This window comes from Podarcis melisellensis (genome assembly GCF_964234715.1).
Source record: "Podarcis melisellensis genome assembly, chromosome: 6".
NCBI lineage: Eukaryota > Metazoa > Chordata > Lepidosauria > Squamata > Lacertidae > Podarcis > Podarcis melisellensis.
The window spans coordinates 79557056-79583078 of record NC_138538.1 but is presented as its reverse complement, the minus strand read 5'-3'; the positions used below and the strand labels follow the sequence as shown (position 1 = coordinate 79583078).

The window sequence follows — 26023 nt, the reverse complement described above, 5'->3', positions numbered from 1 at the left end:
TTTCCTGTGGTGCTGAGTATTTAAGGCTGGACACTTACTTGAGACTGAGAGTAAGTTTCATTGAGTTAAGAAGGGCTTGGGCTGTGTAAGGGGCAAGGGCTTTATTTGTGCAGCATGTGAGGGAGTGCAGGACTTTTCCATCCCTTTTACTGCCTTTCCAAATGATAAGTTGTTAGGCCAGTTCCTTCCCCGCTCAAACTAATATATTTCTGTGTCCTGGGAGTATTCTGTGTCCGAATCACAATCTTATTTTGTGTGGCTTCTTTTCACTTCCAGACATATAGACATATGACCAACCAAGCTCAGAATGAGAAGGGATTCCCACCCTATTACATTTCTGTTGCACCTTTCTTCCATCACAGAACCCAAAATGGCGCACACATGGTTGCCAGGAGTTTTCCAATCCAGACACTGATCAGACCCAGACCTAATTAGTTTCAAGAAAGTGGTGACCTCATGTGCCTTTCAACCATATCCTGAGAACCACATTTTTTAAAAACAGGGGAGAGGGGGAGAGGGGGAAAGGAGGTAGTCCTTTATGAACCATTTGGGTGTGGTGCTAAAGGTAAAGATAAAGGACGCCTGACAGTTAAGTCCAGTCGTGAACGACTCTGGGGTTGTGGCGCTCATCTCGCTTTACTGGCTGAGGGAGCCAACGTTTGTCCACAGACAATTTTTCTGGGTCATGTGGCCAGCATGACTAAGCCGCATCTGGCGAAACCAGAGCAGCGCATGGAAACGCTGTTTACCTTCCCACCAGAGTGGTACCTATTTATCTACTTGCACTTTGGCGTACTTTCGAACTGCTAGGTTGGCAGGAGCTGGGACTGAGCAACGGGAGCTCACCCCGTCATGGGGATTCAAACCGCTGACCTTCCGTTCGGCAAGCCCTAGGCTCAGTGGTTTAAACCACAGCACCACCCATGTCCCTGGGGGTGGTACTAATGTTCTCAATTTATCTTAGACACTATGGGAGCATTCCCCTACTTGGGAAGAAGGGCAGGGAATCCCTCATCTGGGGGGGGGACAAAGGGGGGAACCCACTTTTGCATCTTTATCGATTACAAAGTTGTAATTATCAATTACAAAATTTTCTCTTTAAATTTGGCAACCCCCAATCCTTAAAAAGAGGCTAATCTGCTCTTCCATAATGCCATTCCTAGTGAAGAATACACAACTTGGAGTCCAGTTTGAGCTGGCAGCCCTGCCCATGGAGGTGCTGCAAAAGTTAGCCATATTCCACTCTGGACCCACTCAGTTATTTGTCAGCATGGGAGGATTTCTAGTGAAATCATGAAGGATGTGAATATGAACTGGAAGAGTAGGCTATGCATTGCTGGTGGTGAGCGGGGGGACCCAAAGGTGACTGCAGATTTATTTATGGAATCGTAGGTGCTGTTCATTGCCTTTGGGGGCAATTACTATTTGAAGGCCTGTTACACTCCAGCAAGGCTTCTTCCCCTTTTTTATGCTGTCCCCATCTATCCTCAAGGCAATAGCTTGAACAGAATCTAATGGATTTAACACAGTTTCTTTAAGCTTAAGTAACATGCGATAACTGGGAGTTTCCCCTCCTCTCAACGGGTTTAGTAATGCGACACACAAACAGCACACTCACCAAACCACCCAGCAGTAATGAGGACACTAAACTAGGGTTACCAGACATCCCCGGTTCCCGGGAAGAGTCTCCGGATTTGCAAATCTGTCCCCGGACAAATTCCATCCCCAGAATGTCCCCCAGATTTGCAAATCTGTACCCAGGAAACATGGCAGCGGCAGTCTCAGCAGCCTAGAGCCAGCCTGGTAGTGCAGTTGGCTCTGGCTGGCTACAGGAGCTGCTCGCTGCTGCCGCCACTGCCGAATGGGAACTGGGGACGTCCGGCGGCACAGATCTCCTGCCCCCTTCCCCCTTTGTTTTGACAGATCGGAGGAGACTTGGGAGTTGCAGGCGGGCTGTAGGAGGGGTGTTGCCTAGGAGGGGTGTAAGGCGCACGGTTTCTCTACCAGGCAAGGTGCAAAGCCTTTCTTTCGCACCCTGTGAAACATAAATACACAGAGTTTTAAAAAAACTGGGCAACAGCCACGCACCCGCAACTCCTGGGCCTCCCCCGATCAGTCAAAACAGAGGGGGAAGGGGAAAGGAGATCGGGAGAGGCTCTGGAGTCATGGGTGTATGGGCGTTGCTCAGTTTTTTTACAAATTCTGCACATTTATGTTTCACAGGGTGTGAAAGAAGGGCTTTGTACCTTTATACAATATGCATGTGTGCTTGAGCCCAGGGTCTTTTGCCTTACCATCCCCACTACTGACTCCCTATTGCTACTCAGCTTCAAAAAAAAAACTGTCCCCGGATTAATTGAAAAAAATCTGGTAACCATAACACTAAACTGGAGATTGCAGTGTCATCAGCTAAGGAGCCGAACCATCTTAGCTGTTCAGGTCTAAACCTCCTTCAGGCGTTTAGTCACCCATAAGAGTAGTTTTGTTTTGGGGAGAGTGGGGGCAAGCAGGCCACGCCCAGCCCCCTCCATTTCCATTGTTGTCCCACTTCTCCTTCGGAAGTTGAAGGCAGAACTTCTGAAGGAGAGGCTTAGTATGCACACAGAAGCATTGTCATGTCATTAGAAACCTGATAGGTTCAAAATCACGTGGGAAGCTTCCATGTATACTGATGGTCTCCTGCTTTTGGGAGTTCACCCTTCAGCTCATGGATGTTTGAATTTTCTCACAGAGTGAGGCAAATTATAATGAATGAAGAGGACTCTAAACATCTCTACATGTGTGAGAAGGCCCAGCTTCTTGAAAATCAGTCCAAGTTCTGTCACTGACTTCAATCTAGAGTTCAAGTGACAATATCCTCAAAATTCTTCATTGTGAATGCTGATGTTGAAAATCCTCCAGATGCTCAGATATTTGTATTTCAAATCTGTATTTGGTATTCTACCACATTTGGTTCTTCACTAGTTCTTGATAGTTGACGGTATTTGAGACTTGGCATGCAATGCTAATTTAGCGCTTAGCAGTATTTGTTAGCTGACATATACTGTTATCTGGAATTTAACAGTACTTGATAGCTGCCCTGCTATGGTATTTGACATTCAGCATCATTTTATAGATGACATGCAATTATACTTAATATCTGATGGCATTCGGCAGCTGACAGATTATGGCAGATTGCCAAGAATCTGAGGTAAGATTTTACGTTTGAAAAAAGTAATTTTGACCTGTAAAATTTGAGTAAAGTTCTACAGTTCGTTAAAAACTAAGAAGTAAAAGTGGAAATTCACTGAATTTTGAATATTTGTGGATATTTTCCACTCTATTTTCCATGTGGGTCCCTTACATAAAGGACCATGTCACTGAAACCATAGCTGCTCATCCTCCCATTGATCCAGATATCTAGGCTTGTATCCAGTGCAGTGCTAAGTAACCGTCCCGTCAACACAAGAATTTCTGCTTGCACAATGGGACTTTCCCCTTCACCCAACCCTAAATCTGTTTTGGAGTGCCCCCAAGCTTCTGGAACAAATTTGGGGAGGGTGCAAGGCATGCTGGGAGGAGGAGAGCTGGGATGTATAATTTTGTAAGTAAAAACCCCTGGACTGACAAGGACAGTTACCTACCGCTGCACTGAATACAAGCTCCAGTTAACCAAATATTATGAATGCTCCCTAGGCCATGAGATAGTGATGATAGTGTACCTCGGAAGTCAAATGGAATCCGTTCCGGAAGCCTGTTCAACTTCCAAAACGTTTGCAAACCAAGGCTCCTGCAGCCAATCAGAAGCTGCGGAAGCCGCGTCGGACGTTCGGGTTTCAAAGAACGTTTGCAAACCGGGACACTCACTTCCAGGTTTGCGGCATTCGGGAGCCAAAACATTTGACTTGCAAGGCATTTGGGATCCAAGGTACGATGACATTAAAGCTCTTCCTCCCATGCCACGCCATAGCATGCCATCATGTTGATTGTAGAAAACTTGGCATTGTTTCCCTATAACCTGGGATCCTATGGTTCTTTTTAGTATGGCATGTGTGCTAACTGTCCTCTGCCATTGTGCAGATTTTTTGTGACAGCATTCCTGAAAAATAATACCGGTGATTTCAACAATATGCCTTCAACCAGGCAATTTGAGTCTCAATCACAATCTCACTTGCTTGTCTTTAGACTTTGCTCACCTGGCAGCTCTTCTCCTATGACGACACACATAATGGAGAGAAAAATTCTTGACTCACAAACACTGGAATTTTCACCGTGGTAATGGCACCGGTTCACTCATATTTTATTCATTAAATATTATTTGTCAGTGCATTTGGCTATTTTAGAGACTTACTGTAAAACACACCATTATCACTTTCACATTTTGAGCATTTGTCAATACTATACCAGCCAACCTGTGTATTTATAATTATGCACATTTTCTCCCCCTCTCTAAAAGGCCAACGATGTTTCAATTAAGCTTGGTTCAGAAGTGCCCTTATTTAGCAAATTTGTCCTTCAGTGGGATTACTAGTGCTTTTTTTTAAGAGCTCTGAGATACAGCCAGATTGTTTCATTCTGTCAGACTCAAAATAGGATACAATCAAACCCTAAATCAATAGCACTTTTTATTCCTACAGAATTGATGCATGGCATCTTTCTTCACACAAAGACTTAATGTGTTGTAAATTAATTATCTGCAATGAATACAGGGTCAGTGGACCTTGGAATGAGGGGGATGCAGTGCTAAAGCATTCCGTTACCTCCCACCACTTCACAGATCTTACTACGTCTTCTATAAATATGACAGTAAGGCCCACTTTCTGCAGGAGCTGTTAGCAAAGACTGTTAATGCTCATCTAAGGATGGGTATGGAAGGGCATGCATGCATTAGCATAAATTTGCTGCCCAAATGTTTTGCTTAGAATCTTTGCTTAGTATTTGAGATCTAAGGGTGGCATCCATTGTTTGCAATTCTCAGGATAAAGGTAAAGGGACCCCTGACCGTTAGGTCCAGTCATGGACGACTCTGGAGTTGCGACGCTCATCTCACTTTATTGGCCAAGGGAGCCAGCGTACAGCTTCCGGGTCATGTGGCCAGCATGACTAAGCCGCTTCTGGTTAACCAGAGCAGCACACAGAAACGCCATTTACCTTCCTGCCGGAGTGGTACCTATTTATCTACTTGCACTTTGACATGCTTTCGAACTGCTAGGTTGGCAGGAGCAGGGACCGAGCAACGGGAGCTCACCCCGTCGTGGGGATTCAAACTGCCGACCTTCTGATCAGCAAGCCCGAGGCTCTGTGGTTTAGATCACAGCGCCACCCATGTCCCAGTTAATTCTCAGGATAGACCCATGGAAATCAATCTGTTTATTTCCATTGGTCTACTCACCCTAAGGCTGCAATCTTATTTCTATGGAATGCACATGGAAACTCCCATAGACTGTAATAAAAGTAAATTGCAATTTGTGGCCGTGATCAAACTTCATGTGTATATAAGAACCACTTACTTGAAATGCTACTGATCAAGCATTCAGTAGAGAGACAAGGAGAACATTAAACCCAACTCCTACTCCCCATCTTGAACACCTGATCTGCACTGCTATGGATATTTCACTGGGGTTGCATAGATCGCCCCTGGAGACTGCACACACAGCACTCATTTGCGCATATGACTTTGCATTCAGCTAGGATTGCATGTGCAACTTCCTATGTCTGCACAAGCATGAGATATCTCCTAGATTGATCGATCTGTATCTTCGGAAGTAATGTCTCCTTGTTTTTGTTTATTGTGTATTTCAATGATTAAAACACTGAATTTTCACTAAAGGCAGAATTAGACATTACAGCAAACCTGAGTGAGTGCGGGGAGATTGAGGGGAGGGGCTGCAGCAGGAAAAGTGATGGTAGGTGGGAGGGTTAGATACTCCTCTTCCTGAGACCACTTTGCATATTAAATACATATATGAGATGCTTTGAATTACTAAAGCTGCAATCCTGTACAAATGGTCTGCTTAAATCCCATTTAGGTCAGTCTAGTTCTTCATGCACAGGATTGCAATGTGAGGAAAGAGGAAAGAGGCAAAGAAACTCTTCACATTTTTATTTTTATTTTTGCTAAAGCAAAAGAAATGGATGGTTGTTGGAGTATTACGGTGTGCAGAAGCGCTACAGAGATAAATAAACTCTCAGCCGTGAACACCTTGATTAAAAAGCTTGAGTTTGCTAACTTCCGAAGTTCTCATTTAAAAAAATAAATAAAACCAAGATGGAGAGGAAACTGCCATTATTTCTCTAGAATTGCTTAGCTATTAGTAGCTATAGAAACAAGGTTACTAGGTAGTAAAGACGGGCTCTCCACAAAACACAATATTACTTAGATTTGAGAATAAGAAAGAGAAACAAGCCACCGTACTCAATTAAATGATTTTTTTCTCTCATGATGAATTGACAGGTCAGGGGAAATGGGCCTAGGATTGTAGATTCAGTGCTGGAAAACCATTCAGTCCTGTGCTGCTTTATTAGATTTGATTTTTTGATAAACAGATGTCTGTTGTGTCCCTGTGCTTTGGGAAACTGAAGAATAACAGGAACTGGGGTTCCAGACACACATGCCATTTTTAATACTACACCTTAGATCCAGCACAGCAGGCATGGGGCAGACGGGGCGGCATGTGGAGCCGGCTCTTCCGTTAGTGCCCTCACCTGCTTGCCCTGGCTGCCACCATCAGCCCAACTCTTGTGGGGTTCTTCAAAGGTCTTGTCCACACCCTCCCCATGCCTCACTCTGAGGAAGAGGGTCATTCCTCAGAATGAGGGGTTCTGGGTGAGGTGTCCCCAAGAGAGTGTCTGTGTTATGTACTGAAGTTCTCACCCTGGGCCAGCAGGGGGATACTGTAGATAGTTCAGGTCCACATATGCAAATAAGTGATCGAAAGTGACGTTCAGTGATTGGATTGTTACAGAAAGTTGTTACAGTTACGTTGTACTGGAGCTCTATATAAGCAGGCTGACTGAACCCTTCAGTTCTGTTCTGTTCTGGCCTGTGAATAAACAAGAGCTGTTTGAAGAATCGCTGTGTCGTCTCATATGTTCACCCACAACTTAACAGTCTGCACCAGCACATTTTTCTGCTCTGTGCATGGAAGAGAACTGAACATGTGTGGTGTGCACACAGCAGCTCTAGGGGGCAGGCCTTGCACGCAGGCCCCTGCCTCTGTCCGACCAGGAATATGGGTGTGGCGTTTGCCGTCCTAGGTGACATCATGCTGGAAAGGGTTAAATGAGTGTGAAGTGATTGGCAAGTGGGAACCCAAGGGGAGGAGTTAGAGTTGGAGTTGTTGGGAAGTCAGTTGGGAGTTGGAGAAGGAAGAGGGAGGATAAGTCTGTGGGTTGGTTGAGTTGTGTTGTGAGAGAAACTGATAGGAGGAGTCAGCTAGACAGTTGGGATAATCCGTTAGCAGTTATTAGGAAAGGTATAGGCCAGTAAAGAAACTAAGATTAAGAAACTGACAAGGAAAATCATCTGAAACCATAAACTTGTTCATGCTTATAAAATAAACTTGATTATTTGTTTTAATGTTAACAACTGTCTGGACTCCATGTGTACCCGAGAGAAACGGGTTGGTGGCAGCCGGGAAGCAATCACAGTGTGGCACAGGGATCAATAGACCGTCAAATGTCCAGGGACCCTGTGTAATCGCCACAATGGGGTTTGCATGTTTGGGTAAACATCTGAACGTGCACCCGGCTTCTACGTTTATGTGTAATTTTCAAAGCAGTCCACACAAAAATCTGCAAATTGTTAAATTTTTTCCTAAGACTTTGGTTTTATTCTTATTCATTTTAAAACCTGCAACTTGTCCAAACTCTTGAATTATCTTCAGTGCTTTGATTGCACTGATCTCAGGGTCCTGTAAAGTCAATACCAAATCATCAGCAAAGGCTTTTAACTTATATTGTTTAGTTCCCACTACTATGCCTTTAGGGATGCGAGTGGTGCTGTGGGTTAAACCACAGAGCCTAGGACTTGCCAATCAGAAGGTCGGCTGTTTGAATCCCCGCGATGGGGTGAGCTCCCATTGCTCGGTCCCTGCTCCTGCCAACCTAGCAGTTCGAAAGCACGTCAAAGTGCAAGTAGATAAATAGGTATCACTCCGGCAGGAAGGTAAACGGCGTTTCCGTGTGCTGCTCTGGTTTGCCAGAAGCGGCTTAGTCATACTGGCCACATGACCCAGAAGCTGTACGCCGGCTCCCTCGGCCAATAAAGCGAGATGAGCGTCACAACCCCAGAGTTGGCCGTTACTGGACCTAATGGTCAGGGGTCCCTTTACCTTTACTATGCCTTTAACTTTCTCATCTTTCCTTATCATATTCAGCAGCACCTCTAGGACAGAAATAAAAAGCAGGGGGGGAGTGGGCCCCCTTGCCTGGTTCCCTTCTCAGCATGTATTTTTTAAAAAATGGTTTTTGAATTCAGTGCAGCACTAAGGAGATGGTTGCATCAATGCAAGCATGTCTGCTTTCCCAACAGAAAAATCTCCACTCTCCTCCCCCTCTGTGGGGCTTCTCTCAATCCTCCGGAGCAGATTTAGGGAGGGTGATATAGCAGTGTTTGCCATCCTACATTTGTAGATAGCACTTTACTAATCTGTTGTAATCTGATCAGGACTTGCTGATCAGAAGGTTGGCGGTTTGAATTCCCGCGACGGGATGAGCTCCCATTGCTCGGTCCCTGCTCCTGCCAACCTAGCCGTTCGAAAGCACGTCAAAGTGCAAGTAGATAAATAGGTACCGCTCCAGCAGGAAGGTAAACAGCGTTTCCGTGTACATATGGGAAGGTAAACGGCTGGCCACATGACCAGGAAGCTCCCTCGGCCAATAAAGCGAGATGAGTGCTGCAACCCCAGAGTCGGTCACGACTAGACCTAATTGTCGGGGTCCCTTTACCTTTTTAATCTGTTGTTGGGGTTCCAGATTTATTTGCTTGGCGTTAAAAAGAAGTGCTGTATTTGACAATGACTCCAATTAAACATTAATAAGATGTGAAATTGTGCTACAAGTCAATGTATCTTGAGGTACAGCCACATAGGAATGACATCTGGGCTCTATTTCTATTGAGTGTTGAATGATGTTGTCTTCATTTGGGGAAGGGGTTGCGCTGGAATGAAGCCTGTTTCGCTCCCCTTGACAAAAGGCCCTGCCACTTGTAAATCTGTTCTCTCCCAGTCCGGTTGTTAGTGTCAAAGTCTGTCAGATCAGCAGGACATTAAAATTATACAACTACAGTAGGAAGCGAGTGCCCCTAATTCCCAGCTCGTGCATTGCAAGCAATAAATAAAGCAACTATTTCTAATTTCTAATGAAAGTTCTACCAAAACCTTTTCATCTTGGATTCCTTCTGGCAGATTATATCATTTTACCTGTTTGGTGGAGCTTAATCACAGGGATTTGTTTTATTACTAGCTAGATGCCAGTATACAGTGAGGATGCTCACGCATTGTCCAATTTGCTGCTGCTGTCTCGGCACTTTCAAGCATGGGAGTGATCTCACAGCAGCCCTTAACTGCACTGAGAGAGCCTTTTTCTTCCTGATTTTTCTGGTGAGCTGTGGAATTTAGAGTCTCTATCACTGAATCATCACACTCTGCCATACAACAATTATTACCCTTTCCTTCCTTATGGCAAGGTAAGTGGAATGGCTGGTATGTGATTTCATCCCTGGCCCCAGCCCAGTGCCAGACTTATGTATAGGCTAAGTAGGCTGAAGCCTAGGGCCTCTATATCTAGGGGGCCTCACCAGCCTGCCCACTCCCCAGTGCCACAGTCTCCCCTCTCCCAAAATTGCAAACCCAAGACTTCATGCAAGGGCAGGGCAACTCAGGTCCAGCAACTATGAGACTCAGGGCTAGCCAGTGGGGCCCAATTTGAAGTAGTGGGGCCCAACTTTAGTTGTTGTTGTTGTTTTTGTAGGGCCCCAGTTCACAGCCAAAGTCTGCAAAATCTTATAAATAAAATCCATCTAGATTGCCCTGGTGCGGGGGCCCAATTTGGCTAAATTGCTCCAATTGCCTTAAGGTCAGCCCTGATGAGACTCATCAGAGGCAGCTACAGTTGCAAATGGAAACAAAATATCTGTGAAAGGAAGAGGAGCAGGTTTGCTCAAGTGTGTTGCAAGTAGAAATGCTGTTTGTAACGAAGTGAGAGCAGTAGTTGTTCCAACTATCAAATAAGAAAGTTTTGAGAATTTACATGCTACATTAATTCATTGAGAAGGGGATTGTAAGAAAAACACTGGGTCCTAATTAGAATAATAGAGTGCCTGCTTTCTGGTGGGCAATTTCTTCCTTTATTTCGACACTGTGGCTGCAGACCAAATCACCTGTCAGGAGAGCTATGAGATTCAAGTGAGGGTCATATGCCTTGTCAATCCCAGCAGGTATATAACAGGAAGACCCAGCCTGCCCAACTTGAAAGTGACTTAGACAAATTTTGACGAAGTCTTGGATGATTTTGCTATGAGGCAAAATGATGGGTTGAATGATGGGAGTGGAGACACTCCTTCAGGTATACAGGGCCTAGGCCATTTAGGCCTTTAAAGGTCAGCACCAACACTTTGAATTGTGCTTGAAAACGTACTGTGAGCCAATGTAGGTCTTTCAAGACCAGTGTTGTATGGTCCTGGTGGCTGCTCCCAGTCTAGCTGCCTCTACTCAGACCCTTCTAACAGGTGACTAGCAAAAGCCCATACTGCATATCTGGAAGGAGGGACAATAACTCAGGGGAAACTGCAGAATGCACAAAAAAGTATGCATTTCCTACAATAGAGACACTGCAGGGACATAAAGCCAATCTCTATCCCCCTTCCCAACTGGCCATGTGGTCGACCCCTCAACCACCTCCTGTCAAGAGACAATCTTCCGAGTCATCTTTGGAAAAAGGGGGTGGGGGCAAATGTACACCCACTACAAGAATGGGAAACAACACTCTCTGACTGTGGAGGCAAAATAACACCATCCACATGCAACGGAAAAACACCAGCTGGTTTGCGGGGAAGAAGAAGAGTTTAGATTTGGATTTGATATCCCACTTTATCACTACCCGAAGGAGTCTCAAAGCGGCTAACATTCTCCTTTCCCTTCCTCCCCCACAACAAACACTCTGTGAGGTGAGTGGAGCTGAGAGACTTCAAAGAAGTGTGACTGGCTCAAGGTCACCCAGCAGCTGCATGTGGAGGAGCAGAGACGTGCACCCGGTTCCCCAGATTACGAAACTACCGCTCTTAAACCACTACACCACACAAGGTTTGAAAAGGGATGCAACTTAAGAAAAGAAAACTTGGGAGCTGGAGAAACAAACAGCACAATGAAGACTGAGTATGCTCAGTGGGCACGGTATGCTGAAGGAGAAGAATGGAAAACTGGATGGGGAAAGGGGAATGGAATGGAAAGTCCTGGAAAAGGGTATGGCTGAATGGCTAGAATCCTAAAAAGAAGCACTCCATACTCCATAGCATTTTGTCTCAGATTCCATTTGTAAACACCCATGGAGACCTGCATCCACAAGGGCTGCAGTCATGTGAACCTCCTTATCCACATCAATCTCCCTTGCTGGATCACAGCAATTAGGCACATGTGTAAACTGATTTATGATATACCTCTTGGGAATGAAGGAAATTTAATAAATGTGTTGAGGATGTTTGGAAAAACCCTTTTGTTCTTTTTATATTTTAAAGCAGAATTGGGTGGTTCAAAATCACGAACTTTTCATTGCAAATATAAAATAATGTGCCCACACGTGTCAGGAGCTGTTAAATCTCTAAAATCAGCTCTTACTTTTGAATCAGCTAGTTTACACGGCTGCATCAATGCAAGGACATTTTGTTATCCACAGATTTCATTCCAGTCCAGTCATTATGGTTTACTGGAAGCTCTACAAAAAATGAGGAGTAACAGCTGGAATGCTACTGGTGGACATCTCATGCTGGGAATGATCAATTGCATCATAAAGGGCTTTTTAAGTCTTCTGTTCTGGCTGTACAGGAGATGGACATCAACTTTTAGTGGTTTTTCACTTCCTGAAAGCCTTGCATACTTGAACTCTTCCATGTGGCAAAACTACGTGCAAAACGAGAAAAAGATGATTGACAGTCTATCAACACGGATATAAAGAAATTTCATAGTATATACAAATAAATTATTTGCAGTCTTCTATAGAAAGAAGTGTGGTTTGGAAAGGCAAATATTAACTCTTCTTAACTGATATTCAGCATACGGTATTTTTTCTAGCTGGAATTGTTGAATATGTATTAATGTTGATTTTGATTAATATTAGAAAAGACATTTGCTAAAACTCATCACACAGTTGAACACAGTTTTCAAAAGTGAGGGGCCCATACTGGATAGTTGCTTTAAAGGCCTGGGTGGACAGAAAAGTATTCACTTGATGCTGAAGGCGTTGGAAGTTTGGGTGCAACTCAGCCTGCTGAGAAGGGTTTGCATGGGTTAAGACAGAGAGACAAACTAGGGACCTCCAGATTCTATCCATGTAGCTTCATGGCTATGCCAACTGCTCTCTATCTCATTGATGTTTAGACTCATAGGTCTTTGTTTGCTGCATCTTTACAACTTGCTGCTTCTCGTCACAGTCTTTCTCTGGATCTCTACCAGACTACAAGACTTTTAGAAGACATCTGAAGGCTTAGGGAAGCTTTTAATGTTTAATAGACTATTGTATTTTAATATTCTGTTGGAAGCCACCCCGAGTGGCTGGGGAAACCCAGCCAGATGGGCAGGGGTATGAATAAATTATTATTATTATTATTATTATTATTATTATTATTATTATTATTATTATATCTTGAGTTGATATGTCATCTTGCATCTATTGGTTTATTTGTTTCTCCAACTGGATAGTTAACTAGGACCCTAGAACCCTTTCATACCCTCCGACATTTTCCCGATGAAAATAGGGGTGGCCTAAGGAAAAGCAGAACATATCGGGATCAAATTAGAAACCAGGATGGCCTCTGTAAATATGGGACTTTGCGAGTCAAAGAGACCACATAGATGGCATCAGGCATGCTGCCCTGGGCACACTGTTGCATAATCGGAGTGCTTGTTGTTGTTTAGTCGTTTAGTCGTGTCCGGCTCTTCGTGACCCCATGGACCAGAGCACACCAGGCACTCCTGTCTTCCACTTCCTTCTGCAGTTTGGTCAAACTCATGCTGGTAGCTTCAAGAACACTGTCCAACCAAACTCGTCCCCTTCTCCTTGTTCCCTCAATCTTTCCCAACATCAGGGTCTTTTCCAGGGAGTCGTCTCTTCTCATGAGGTGGAGTGCTACTACCTAGCTAAGGTGCTCTAAAGACATCATCTTTAGTGGAGATAACAACCACCTCTGTAATGGAGGGTCTGTCAGGGGTATTGTAGTGGGCCAGCAGACTACTTTCCAAAGTCATAGTCCTACGAATAACCAAAACACACATTGGCCTGCACGAATGAGCTCAAAAGTTGAAGTTGATATGTTTCAGAATAACCAACTATGCATGCTGCATACATTAAAAAAAAGGCTATGGAATTCATGGGCCATTATTCTTTGTAGTGTTCCCCCCCCCCCCCATCTTTAAGATTATGGGACAAAGCCCGCACAGAGAAATTACACGTACAAATGTTGGGAAAATGGAGTGTTTGAAATCAATTCTAATGTTAAATGCAAAGGACATCCTTGGCTCATTAAGTAAAAATATCTCATTTAATGAGCAGGAAAGCACTGGAGCACACTGAACCTTGACACAAAGCAAATTATTTAAGTGATAAATTAAATTTTATGGGGAATGTAAAAGTTAATAATACTCTGGAGTAAGGTAATAAATGCAGAGGTGTAACTAACATCACTGACTGCTTTACTTACAAACATGCCATATGTACTCAGTTACTTGCAAAGGTAATAAAAAGAAGACATGGCACAAATTTTTGGCAGTGAAGACTTGTGTCTCCTTCCCAAGCAACTTCTGTGTTTCTAGCAACATTGTTCATTTTCCCTTTTCTTCTTTACTTTCATCCTCCCCTTCCCCCAATTTTTTTTTGTCTTGTTATCATAAATGCTAACAGTGCAATATTACACATCTATACAGAATTTGGCAAGGTGATGTCTCAAGGTGATGCAGAGACATCACCTTGCCAACAAAGGTCCGTATGGTTAGAGCCATGGTTTTCCCAGTAGTGATGTATGGAAGTGAGAGCTGGACCATAAAGAAGGCTGATCGACAAAGAATTGATGCTTTTGAATTATGGTGCTGGAGGAGACTCTTGAGAGTCCCATGGACTGCAAGAAGGTCAAGCCTCTCCATTCTGAAGGAAATCAGCGATGAGTGCTCACTGGAAGGACAGATCCTGAAGCTGAGGCTCTAATACTTTGGCCACCTCATGAGAAGAGAAGACTCCCTGGAAAAGACCCTGATGTTGGGAAAGATGGAGGGCACAAGGAGAAGGGGAGGACAGAGGACGAGATGGTTGGACGGTGTTCTCGAAGCTACAAACATGAGTCTGACCAAACTGCGGGAGGCAGTGGAAGACAGAAGTGCCTGGCGTGCTCTGGTCCATGGGGTCACGAAGAGTCGGACACGACTAAACGACTAAACAACAACAATACAGAATTTATTCCAATGATGGCAGCCTTAGTTTACCTTCTGATGGTCTGATCTGGAAAGAGAATAACTGCAAGTGAGCTGCTTCTGAAATGGTCTTCAGAAGGACTATTTGGCCCACCCAGCTGAAAAAACCAGTGGTTCATGAGTCAGTAGAAAACTATACACGTTTCTCAGAGTTTAGGAGTCCTAAATGTCATGTTATGACATTGGGTCTGGTGAGAAGACAACAATTTTTATGTCCCCCCCCCCCCAAACAACTAAAGAGATCTCTATAATAGCTTTTCATGACAGGTGGTTACTGCTGGGTAGGGTTAGGAACAAATGATAGTTGGACGTAACCAGCTTGAGATTTTGCAGCTATCAGAGGAGCTCTGAAGGCATGCTGCTTGCTTATCTGCTCAGGGCCTGCTCTCCCATGCTCTACTGATATATTTGTAAATAAAACAATACTGTTGAAATGTCATAAGTCTCAAGGACATCCTCATCTCAAGATACTGAGCCCGGATGAATGTGGTTGGTGCTGCATCTGGATCATATTTGCAACCTTATCAACTGACACAAACATAATGGAAGAATGCAAAGTTCTCAGAAATTGATACGTGACCCTTGGACTACAGTCACTATTGTTAGAAAGGAGGTGGCCGGATTGGTTCCAACTCTCACCTTTGACAAAAATGTCCAACAGTGCAGAAGTTCTGGAACATGATAGATATACATAATAGGTATTTCTCAACATCTGCATGCAACAGCAAAGTCACATATAGTACACAAGTGAAAGTCTCCCAAGTTTTTGGGTGGCATGCATATTTGTGGGACGATAAGGTCAAAGCACATAAAGCATTTAAAAACCATATTGTCAGGAAAGCATTGTTCAACGTTTGGATAAGATATAAAGATTTGCTTGAAAATAAAACCCCAAGGTGGTTATCACCGATGGAAGCGAAGGCTCAGAAAAAGCTCAATATGGAGGCCAAATGGCCGAAATATTGCAAGATTTTGGAACAAGAAGGAGATAAATTGAAATTGCAGAGTTTTGAGAAACTAAAAGATAAAGTGCATGATTGGCTTCATTATTATCAAATAAGGGAGGCTTACAATCTGGACAAGAAAATTGGCTTCCAGGTGGAAAAATCAAAATTGGAAACAGAATTGCTAGATCCCAAAACTAAGATATTATCAAGAATGTATAACTTGCTGTTGAAATGGAATACTCAGGATGAAACGGTGAAATCTGCTATGATAAAATGGGCACAAGATGTTGGACATAACATTATGTTTGCTGACTGGGAACAGTTGTGGACCACAGGTATGAAATTTACAGCATGTAATGCCTTACGAGAGAATATTATGAAAATGATTTACAGGTGGTACATGACACCAGTCAAGCTTGCAAAAATCTATCATTTGCCCGATAATAAATGTTGGAAATGTAAAGAAAATGAAGGTACATTCTTTCACCTTTGGTGGGCGTGCCCAAGGATTAAGGCTTTCTGGGAGATGATCTATAATGAAATGAAAAAGGTATTTAAATATACCTTCCTGAAGAAACCAGAGGCCTTTCTCCTGGGTATGGTCGGCCAATTGGTGCCAAAGAAGGATAGAACTTTCTTTATGTACGCTACAACTGCAGCAAGAATACTTATTGCAAAGTATTGGAAGACACAAGATCTACCCACCCTGGAAGAATGGCAGATGAAGGTGAATGGACTATATGGAATTGGCGGAAATGACTGGCAGAATCTGAGACCAGGGAGAAGAGTCGGTGGAAGAAGATTGGAAGAAATTTAAAGACTATTTACAAAAATATTGTAAAATTAATGAATGTTAGAATTATGTCGGAATGAAATTAAGTGGTTTTTAGCAGTAATGCTATAAAGGAGCATGTAAAAATGGATTGTAAACAGGCGAGAAAGTAAATATATAATATATTAAGATGAAGGATTAAGATAAAAACAAAGAGGGAAAGGATTTGCTGAATTAACAAACTGAACAGGAATACAAAAAAGGGAGGTGTGAGGAGGTCAGGGAAATAAGTAAATGAAAGAAAAGCATGGAAAGATGGATTTATTTTTGATTGCTTTTGTTTTTTCTGTATTTTGTATTTTGTTTCTTTTTTCTATCTTTTTCTTATTTTGTAACTCTTTTTTGAAACCTCAATAAATATCATTTTTTTAAAAAAAAAAAAGTCTCCCAAGCATCCTTCTAAACAGCACTGAATTGGTAAAATTCCAGAGTCCGTGATTATGTTTAAGAAAGTGCAATAAAGCAAGGAATTAAATTTTTAATAACAACACCGTGGTTTCCATTTACCTCCTAACTCGAAGTCCGTCAAGCTTCTGGGATTGCCAAACCTGTAAATTTCAGGTTTATCTTAATATACACATCTCTGCAAAGCCACTTTCACTAATATAATTCATTTTTATACACACTTTACATCAACGTATGCATTTTACGTGGGTTTACTTAATACACATTATTTCAGCAGGACAACTGCATTGCAAAATTCAGAGAAGTGCAAATTTCAAATGGTTTCTGATGCTTGCTTTGAATATTGTTTTGGAAAGTTGGAATTAGGTAAACTCACCTTTAAATGTAAACTTAATCAAATTTCTCCCCTGTCCCTATTTCTGATCACATTCCAGTCAAATACAAATGCATATTATTTTTCCTAATGGTGATTTGACAATAAAAGTACAACTATCCTCACATATAACGTACATTTACCTGGAAGTAAGTCCCATTGAACCCAGCAAGGGCTCCTTCTGAATAGACATATTTACTAATTAGTGGAGTTCTCTGAGTGTTTTACTCTAAGCTAACCCTTGATATCCTAAGGACTAATCAATAAGTTTCCTTTTCTTCTTCTTAATTGGTGGTCTTGTAGTAGTATATGTGTTTTCCCTTTTTCCTTGCCTGTGTTAATTAAAAAAAAAAATTCCATGTTAAAATGCAGCAGCATTCAATATCACAAGATGTTAGTGTCCAAAGATGGCAGGGGCATGGCCTCACCTGAGTGGATGATAATCGGCAGGGCCTCATTCTAAGCTCTCCTGTTGGAGGACATTGAAAACAATGAGGACTAGAAACCAACTCTTCAAAAATAAAAAAGATATTATGATTTTGCACACAGAATCATCAAATTGTAGAGTTGGGAGGTACCCCAAGGGCCATCTAGTCCAACCTCCTGCAATCCAGTTCTTTCCTGTTCCTCGGGAAACAGATGCACAGCTGTGCAGAAAGAGCACCACTGTCCAGTGATGTTTGTTGTATCACACCATGCCCATTGGCGCGAATGAAAGGGACCCCTGACAATTAGGTCCAGTCATGGCCGACTCTGGGGTTGCGGCGCTCGTCTCGCTTTACTGGCCGAGGGAACCGGCGTACAGCTTCCGGGTCATGTGGCCAGCATGACTAAGCCCCTTCTGGTAAACCAGAGCAGTGCACGGAAACGCCGTTTACCTTCCCGCTGGAGTGGTACCTATTTATCTACTTGCACTTGGACTGGCTTTCAAACTGCTAGGTTGGCAGGAGCAGGGACCGAGCAACGGGAGCTCACCCCGTCACGGGGATTCGAACCGCTGAGCTTCTGATCGGCAAGTCCTAGGCTCTGTGATTTAACCCACAGCACCACCCGCGTCCCCGACATGTCAGTATATCTGTCAAAAAGCCACCACAGTTCCATAATGCAACAGCTACTTCAGTGTGAAACAAACATTAACAAGTGGGACAGAAGCACTTACACAGTATTTCTCACATCTGAATGTACCCTCCATAGAATCATAGAGTTGTAGATTTGGAAGGGACCCTGAGGGTCATCTAGTCCGACCCCCTGCAATGCAGGAATCTCAGCTAAAGCATCCATGACAGATGGCCATCCAACCTCTGCTTAAAAACCTCCAAGGAAGGAAAGTCCAAAACCTCCCAAGGGAGACCGCTCCACTGTCTAATACAGCAGTTCTCAACCTGTGGGTCCCCAGATGTTGTTGGACTACAACTCCCATCATCCCTGACCACTGATCATGTTGGCTAGGAATGATGGGAGTTGTAATCCAACAACATCTGGGGACCCACAGGTTGAGAAACACTGGTCTAATAGCTTTTGGTGTCAGCAAGTTCTTTCTGATGTTTAGTCAGAATCCTACCTTCCAAAGCAAGAGAAAACAAGCTTGCTCCGTCTTCCACCTGACAGCCCTTTAGATACTTGAAGATGGCCATCATATCTTCTCTTTTCCAGGCTCCCTCAACCATTGCTCATAAGGCTTGGTTTCCAGACCCTTGATCATCTTGGTAGCCCTACATGATGCAGGCCTGCCGTTGCCTAGACTTTTCCCCTTTCCTACTGCCTCCCTTTCTTCAGGGGAAAAAAAATCAATAGTGTTCTTAATCATGTGTAGATGAAAAGATGGAATCGCACAAGTTAGCTGTTTATATATTTCCCGAATCGCACAACCAGATTTGTTTTACACAGCAGTCGCGTGGAAAGCATCCTGCAGAGATATGCACGCGCGAGGGACTGGCAAGAAAAGGCAGCACTAGCCACATGATTTAAATTAATTAAGGCAGCACTGATGCCTCCAAAAGAGTTTGCATTAGCGTTTTGACTCTTTGCTGGGGGAAAGCTATAATTTACATGTACAATATCCTTTCACGTTGCCTATTAATTACATCTACAGTGTCTCTGTTTACAAGCAATCCATTTGAAAACATATGCTGCAATAATTAAAATGTTATTATGCTGACAGCGCCTTTCTGGAGGAACTTGTAACATCTGTATTGACCGTGATAAGCATTGATTATCTCAAGTGATATAAATATTTGGGGAGCTAATAACAATCAGGTAGGAATTCAGCTCATGCTATAGGCAGCAGAAATAAATTACAGGAAGCCTACATCAAAGCCGCCTCCTGCATAAGTTTGTTTTGATACTTAATGGCTCCCAATAAAGCACACAGAGAGAAAACTCTTTGGAGATTTAACGCATAAGGAAGTGCCTTAAGGAAACTTCCCATCCTGTCGGCATCTAGCATTTCAGTACATCTGTAGAAGCTTACATACATGGTGAAGTTAGGAAGCTGGGATGGAAAGTAAAATTAGGACCCCCGGTAAAAAAAAATAGAAACAAACCCAGTCCAAACTCACACAGTCCAAAGATTTTCTTTGAATAGGGTGGGGTGTGCGATCCTAATGGCATGAAAGTATGCAGACTCAATAAGTATAGGAGAGATCAGGATTGCACCCACCAGCCTCTTCCCTGGCCTACAAGCAGGGAGTCAGTTCACATTTAAAGGCAAACCTTCCTGCTTTGCATTTTCTGAAAGAAGACCTGAACCAAAACACAGGCGCCTTCAAAATATATGGATTTTATAATGCAGTCCTCCAGCCCAGTGATGTGTAAAATTGTGTATACTAGTGAAAATTGAGCATACAGATTTATATATCAGTGAAAATAACATACTCAAAATGCATTATATTGGGGAAACTGGTTTGCAAAAATGTGTGTATTTGGGGAAATTGCATAGGTTGCCAAAGGCTGCATCTTGGAATATAATCCACACGTGCTCTTCTTTCGTTTCTTTTAGTTTTTAATGTCATCTTTTTACATTCTTGGTTGGTGTCTTTCCCACCACCCTACTTCACAACCCACTTTGAGCCAGGCATTATCTTATCTTCCTTATAACCACAGCACAGTCACAGTTTTTCCATGATGCTTGTTAACAGTTTGTACTATTCAGAAATGCACAGATTAAGCGTCTTCCACTATTATTTCGTCCTTGTTTCTTTCAGACCAATGCCCTGTGGTTTTCCCCCAAAGCAGCCAGAATGGGAAAAAGAAAAAAAGACATTGCAATCACAATAGCATGAGCTAATGCTTTGCAGACACAACAATAGCTGCTACTTGCACCTTACATAAACTACATTTAATTACCTTTGGGTTGCTTGTTTCATTCAAAAACATTCATTTACATCTGCAAATACTTTAAAGAGACTTCTACAGTATATTGCACTGGACTCCATGATAATATGTTATATTGCTTGTTCTTCTAGCACAGGGAAGTATTGTTGTTTTAATTATTTTTATTCATTTTTGTAAGAAATGGAAACTATTACAGTTTGCTTAATAGCAGTTTAAACAACCCATTTTGGTTCACTAATAAACTGAACTGAACTTTAGTTTGACATTGGGACTCGTTTAGTATTATTATTATTACTACTATTTTACATTAAAGAAATTGTTGGGTAGCCAGAATATCTTGGGGAAACAACAGCAAAATTAACTGAAACATCTCATCCAGAAGGGGACTGTGGTTTTAACTGATAACGGTTGGCAAAGAAATCTTAAGCCTAGGAAACTGCCAGAACTTATTTAACTTAAACCAGCACAAATTACTCCCATTGAAACTGTTCAGTACTGCCAGCTGAACCATCCTAAGGCTGGCAGAGGGAAAATAAGCCTTTTAATCAGAGTTGAATTACGTATTTTTCGCACCATAGGGCGCACTTTTTCCCCTCCAAAAATGAAGGGGAAATGTGTGTGCGTCCTATGGTGCGAATGCAGGCTTTCGCTGAAGCTGGAGGGCGAGAGGGGTCGGTGCACACCGACCCTCTCGCTCTCCAGGCTTCAGGAGAGCCCCACCACCAGCCCCACAAGCTCGGGGGACAGCGGGGAGGCGGAACGCCGCCATCCCGCTGCCCCCCGACTTGGTTAGAAGGCTGGCGGGGGGAGAAGCCTGCTCTTCCCCGTCGCCAGCCCCGCAAACTCGGGGGACAGCGGGAGAGGCGCAGAGCGCCCTTCCCGCTGTCCCCTGACTTGGCTAGAAGGCTGGCGGGGGGGAGAAGCCTGCTCCTCCCCGTCGCCAGCCCCGCAAACTCGGGAGACAGCGGGAGAGGCGCAGCACGCCCTCCCACTGTCTCCCGACATGGTTTGGAGGCTGGCGGAGGGCTTCCCCAGCCCCGAAAGCTCCCAGAGCGATGCCAAAGCTGCGCGCAGCTTCAGCATGGCTCTGGGTCCCGTTCTGGGGGAGGGGGAAGCTCGGGCTTTCCCCGCCCCAGCCCCGCGTCTCCAGCCGGGAGACGGTTGCGGGGGGCTGCTTTAGCCCCGCGCATACTCTCCCGGCTGGAGAGGTGACGCTCGGCTATGGAGGCTCCTGCCATAGGCGCGCGTCACCTCTCCAGCCGGGAGAGGGTCGCGGGGGGCTGCTTTAGCCCCGCGCGCGCTCTCCCGGCTGGAGAGGTGACGCGCGCCTATGGCAGGAGCCTCCATTGGCGCGCGTCATCTCTCCAGCCGGGAGAGCACGCTTGGGGCTAAAGCAGCCCCCCGCGACCCTCTCCCGGCTGGAGAGGTGACGCGCGCCTATGGCAGGAGCCTCCATAGGCGCGCGTCACCTCTCCAGCCGGGAGAGCACGCACGGGGCTAAAGCAGCCTCCCGCGACCCTCTCTTCCCCCGCCAGCCCCAAAGAGCAGGTCGAAAGGAACCTGAAGCCTGGAGAGTGAGAGGGGTCGGTGCGCACCGATCCCTCTCGCTCTCCAGGCTTCCAAGGTAGCCGCCTGAACGCACCTTAAACGGCACCTTGTTTTAGAACGGGAAAACAAAAGGGGGAAAATTCTCCCACTCTCTGCGCAGAGCCTCCTGCCGCTTCGCTGAAGTGGCACTGGGCAGAGAGCAGAAGAATTTTTTCCCCTTGTTCTCCCCCCTCTAAAACAAGGTGCGTCCTATTGTCCGGTGCGTCCTATGGTGCGAAAAATATGGTACACCACTATTTTTGCCAGAGTAAGTTATGCCTGATGGTCAGATCATGTGACCAAGCTGAACTGAGTTAGGATCCAGGGTAACTTCTACCCTGCCTGGTCCAACCCACACCCCTTCCATGAAACACCCAATTTACATGCCTAACATTTCATCTATCCCACATATATCAGCAGATTGAGTCTTGGGTGCTTTTGATGCCTAGGGGTGATATGAAAATAACAGCCATCCCCAAGACTACCAAAGTTAGTGGGATCCAGATATATTGTTTTCCCCAATCCTGCATCATTACACTTCATGTACACTTCATGTACATTCCAAACACTTCATGTATGGAAGTGAGAGCTGGACCATAAAGAAGGCTGATCGCTGAAGAATTGATGCTTTTGAATTATGGTGCTGGAGGAGACTCTTGAGAATCCCATGGACTGCAAGAAGATCAAACCTCTCCATTCTGAAGGAAATCAGCCCTGAGTGCTCATTGGAAGGACGGATCCTGAAGCTGAGGCTCCAATACTTTGGCCACCTCATGAGAAGAGAAGACTCCCTGGAAAAGACTCTGATGTTGGGAAAGATGGAGGGCACAAGGAGAAGGGGACCACAGAGGGCGAGATGGTTGGACAGTGTTCTCAAAGCTACCAACATGAGTTTGACCAAACTGTGGGAGGCAGTGGAAGACAGGAGTGCCTGGCATGCTCTGGTCCATGGGGTCATGAAGAGTCGGACACTACTAAACGACTAAACAACAACAACAAGAGCCTAGGGCTTGCCAATCAAAAGGTTGGCAGTTTGAATCCCCGCGAGGGGGTGAGCTCCCGTTGCTCAGTCCCTGCTCCTGCCAACCTAGCAGTTCAAAAGCACGTCAAAGTTTGCAAGGAGAGAAATAGGTACCGCTCCGGCGGAAAGGTAAACAGTGTTTCCGTGCACTGCTCTGGTTTGCCAGAAGCAGCTTTGTCATGCTGGCCACATGACCCAGAAGCTGTCTGTGGACAACGCCGGCTCCCTCAGCCAGTAAAGCGAGATGAGCGGCGCAACCGCAGAGTCGTCCATGATTGGACCTAACAGTCAGGGGTCCTTTACCTTTAAGAGGAATGAAAGAATGTTTGCTTGAGTGCGAGGAGAACCCTCTGCATGAGTTTAGAGTGAGGCAACCACCCCAGGCAGCTCATAAAAGCATTGCAGGGTGGGGGGAGAGAAGTTAGCTATTTATTTTATTACGTGGCATTTTTACCGCCAGGGAGCAAAAAAAAGGTGCTTGTGGGATTTCAGCAGTTCTGTGCCAGGCAATGTATGGCGTTGGTTGATGGGTAGCATTTCCTAGTATTCAGAACTACGCAAGTCATATCAAAGCTGCCCTAAAATGTTATCACGACAAGATAGATTCACCTTATTATGGCTATACTTTGCATTCATGGAATTTACTCTACTGTGCTAGTTACCAGCGCCCAACCTGAGCATTTTATTGCTATTGGGAGAGGGTCTGTTTTGAAAAGTGGGGATCCAGGACCCTTGCCCCTCTTGGCTGAGAAAAAATTAGCAGTGAGGTGGCAGCCGGCAGAGCCAGGAAGGTTATTAATGCTGCCATGAAGGAGAAATGATTTTGCACAGAAGCATTTAGCCCAGGCATTCCCCAACTCGGCCCTCCAGATGTTTTGGGACTACAATTACCATCATCCTTGACCACTGGTCCTGTTAGCTAGGGATGATGGGAGTTGTAGTCCCAAAACATCTGGAGGACCAAGTTGGGGGGTGCCTGATTTAGCCCAAGAAACAAAATGAATGAAAACAAGTTATGGCAACCCTAAATCTTACCACCTAAGATCTTTCCACCTGGATAAAAGAGCCACTGCGGTTGGGCAGTTAGAGTTGGGGATGGCGACTGCAGAGTCCCAACTTCAAATCCCAAGCCAGCCATGAAGCTCAATGGGTGACCTTGGGTCTGTTGCCATCTCCCACCCTAATCTACCTTACAAGGTTGTTGTGATGACAAAATGAGTGGGAACCATGTGCCTTGGAAGAAACATAGGAAATACAATACAATTTTTTAAATGCCATTTGTTGAAGTGTTCTTCTGCTCTAGCACCTCCAAAATACACTGTATACATCCTGGAAGCTTGTGCAACATTTTAAAACATTTCAGAACAACTCTTATTTAGATAATTTCTAACAATATTTTTGTAAGCAGTCCAACTGATTGAAAAGGTCTGATTGAAAAGAAAAAGAAAGGAAAACTGTGGTAAATGCCCAAAAACAAAAGAGAGACAAAATAAGGGGGGAGTGAAAAATTAAAAATTAAAGAAAGTGTAACAGGCTGTTCTAGTGACCTTGATGTAAAATAATCCATTTAGCTGCCAGCAGCTTTCTTGCTATTCCTTCTCATAGTCTGTGGGTAACTGTGGCAGAAGGAAATTTGTGAAAACATAATTATCTCTTTGTCCCTCTTTTTAAAATAATGATGATGGTGATAAAAAAAAATTGAGAGCACTTGGACCATTGCATTGCAAAACCTCTTTGCATTGTCACTGTAAAAAGAAGCATAATTTGTACACAAGGATAAATTTTTCATGCTTCTATCAAACATTAATAATAAAGGTTTTAATATTTATTGTTACCCGTGGCCAAAGACTCTGAGTTCCTGCTCCAGTCGGGTTGACACTTCGAAATAGGGATTGCCTTTGGGTATGACTGATTGGGATGGTGTTCGTGATAGGGATTCCCCTTCGGAATATCACACTGGTCCTCAGTTCTGCTTAATCTTCTTAATATTCACTTTTACATATTCATCTGTAATCAGCCTTTATCTGGAATTCTAATGTGTTCTCAATTTATTTTTCCTCTTTGTTTTAATGCTGGCACAATCCACTCTGGAGAAACACCCCCCACCCCCAATCTTCATCAGGGCTTGTTCCATCTTCATATTAAAATGACCCTCCGTGCTGCATCGATTCCACAGGGCTGTGTTTCTCCCCGCTGAAAACTATCACCAAAGTTTCACTTCGTTCCAAAGCACATAAAGGCTTTTTCTGTGATATTCAAAGGTGGATTGTTGTTTTTCTAATGCCTGAGCAGTTGTTTTGACCACCACAGGGTGTACTGCGAGATTTTGGCATCCTCCCCCATGGTGGCCAAGCAACTGTTCAAAGTAACAGGAAAGATACAGTGCCAGAGGGAGGATGGCTCAGGGGAGTTAAGATAGGCTGCGACTTTGACCTCCAGGTCATTGTTCTGAAAAGGACCCAGGAAATGGAGAGATCAAAAGTTACTGCCATCTGACAGCTGGTGCTCTAGCTCAAAAACACTGCATGTTCTGTGGGATAGTATCGGGTCATTTCCACCCATGCATTTACCTTTTCAATTTCCCAAATGAAATACATGCAACACCAACAAATATTTTAAATGTTCAGAAATATATTGTGGTTGAATCTGCATAGCTCTGCAATTGTTCCCAAGTTAGTTCCCAGGCCCAATTCAAACTGCTGGTTTTGACCTATAAAGCCTTAAACGGCTGAGAACCGCAATACCTCAAGGACCACCTCTCCCCATATTAATCCTTTGACTACTACCACTAATACTGCTTCTACTACTAATAATAATACTTTTTTATATATACCCTGCCCATCTGGCTGGGTTGCCCCGGCTGCAATGGGC

The 26023-nt window shown here is 44.1% G+C and overlaps 1 long non-coding RNA gene across 1 annotated transcript; it reads right to left on the bottom strand.

Annotated features, from left to right (window-relative positions):
- Window positions 1-11842: 11842 nt before the first annotated feature.
- On the bottom strand, window positions 11843-25523 carry LOC309371895. The gene is made up of 4 exons (XR_014169323.1): window positions 24988-25523; window positions 18371-18459; window positions 17640-17680; window positions 11843-12095 (listed from the first exon to the last, which is right to left on the bottom strand). It is a non-coding gene; the product is annotated as an uncharacterized lncRNA (long non-coding RNA).
- Window positions 25524-26023: the final 500 nt, after the last annotated feature.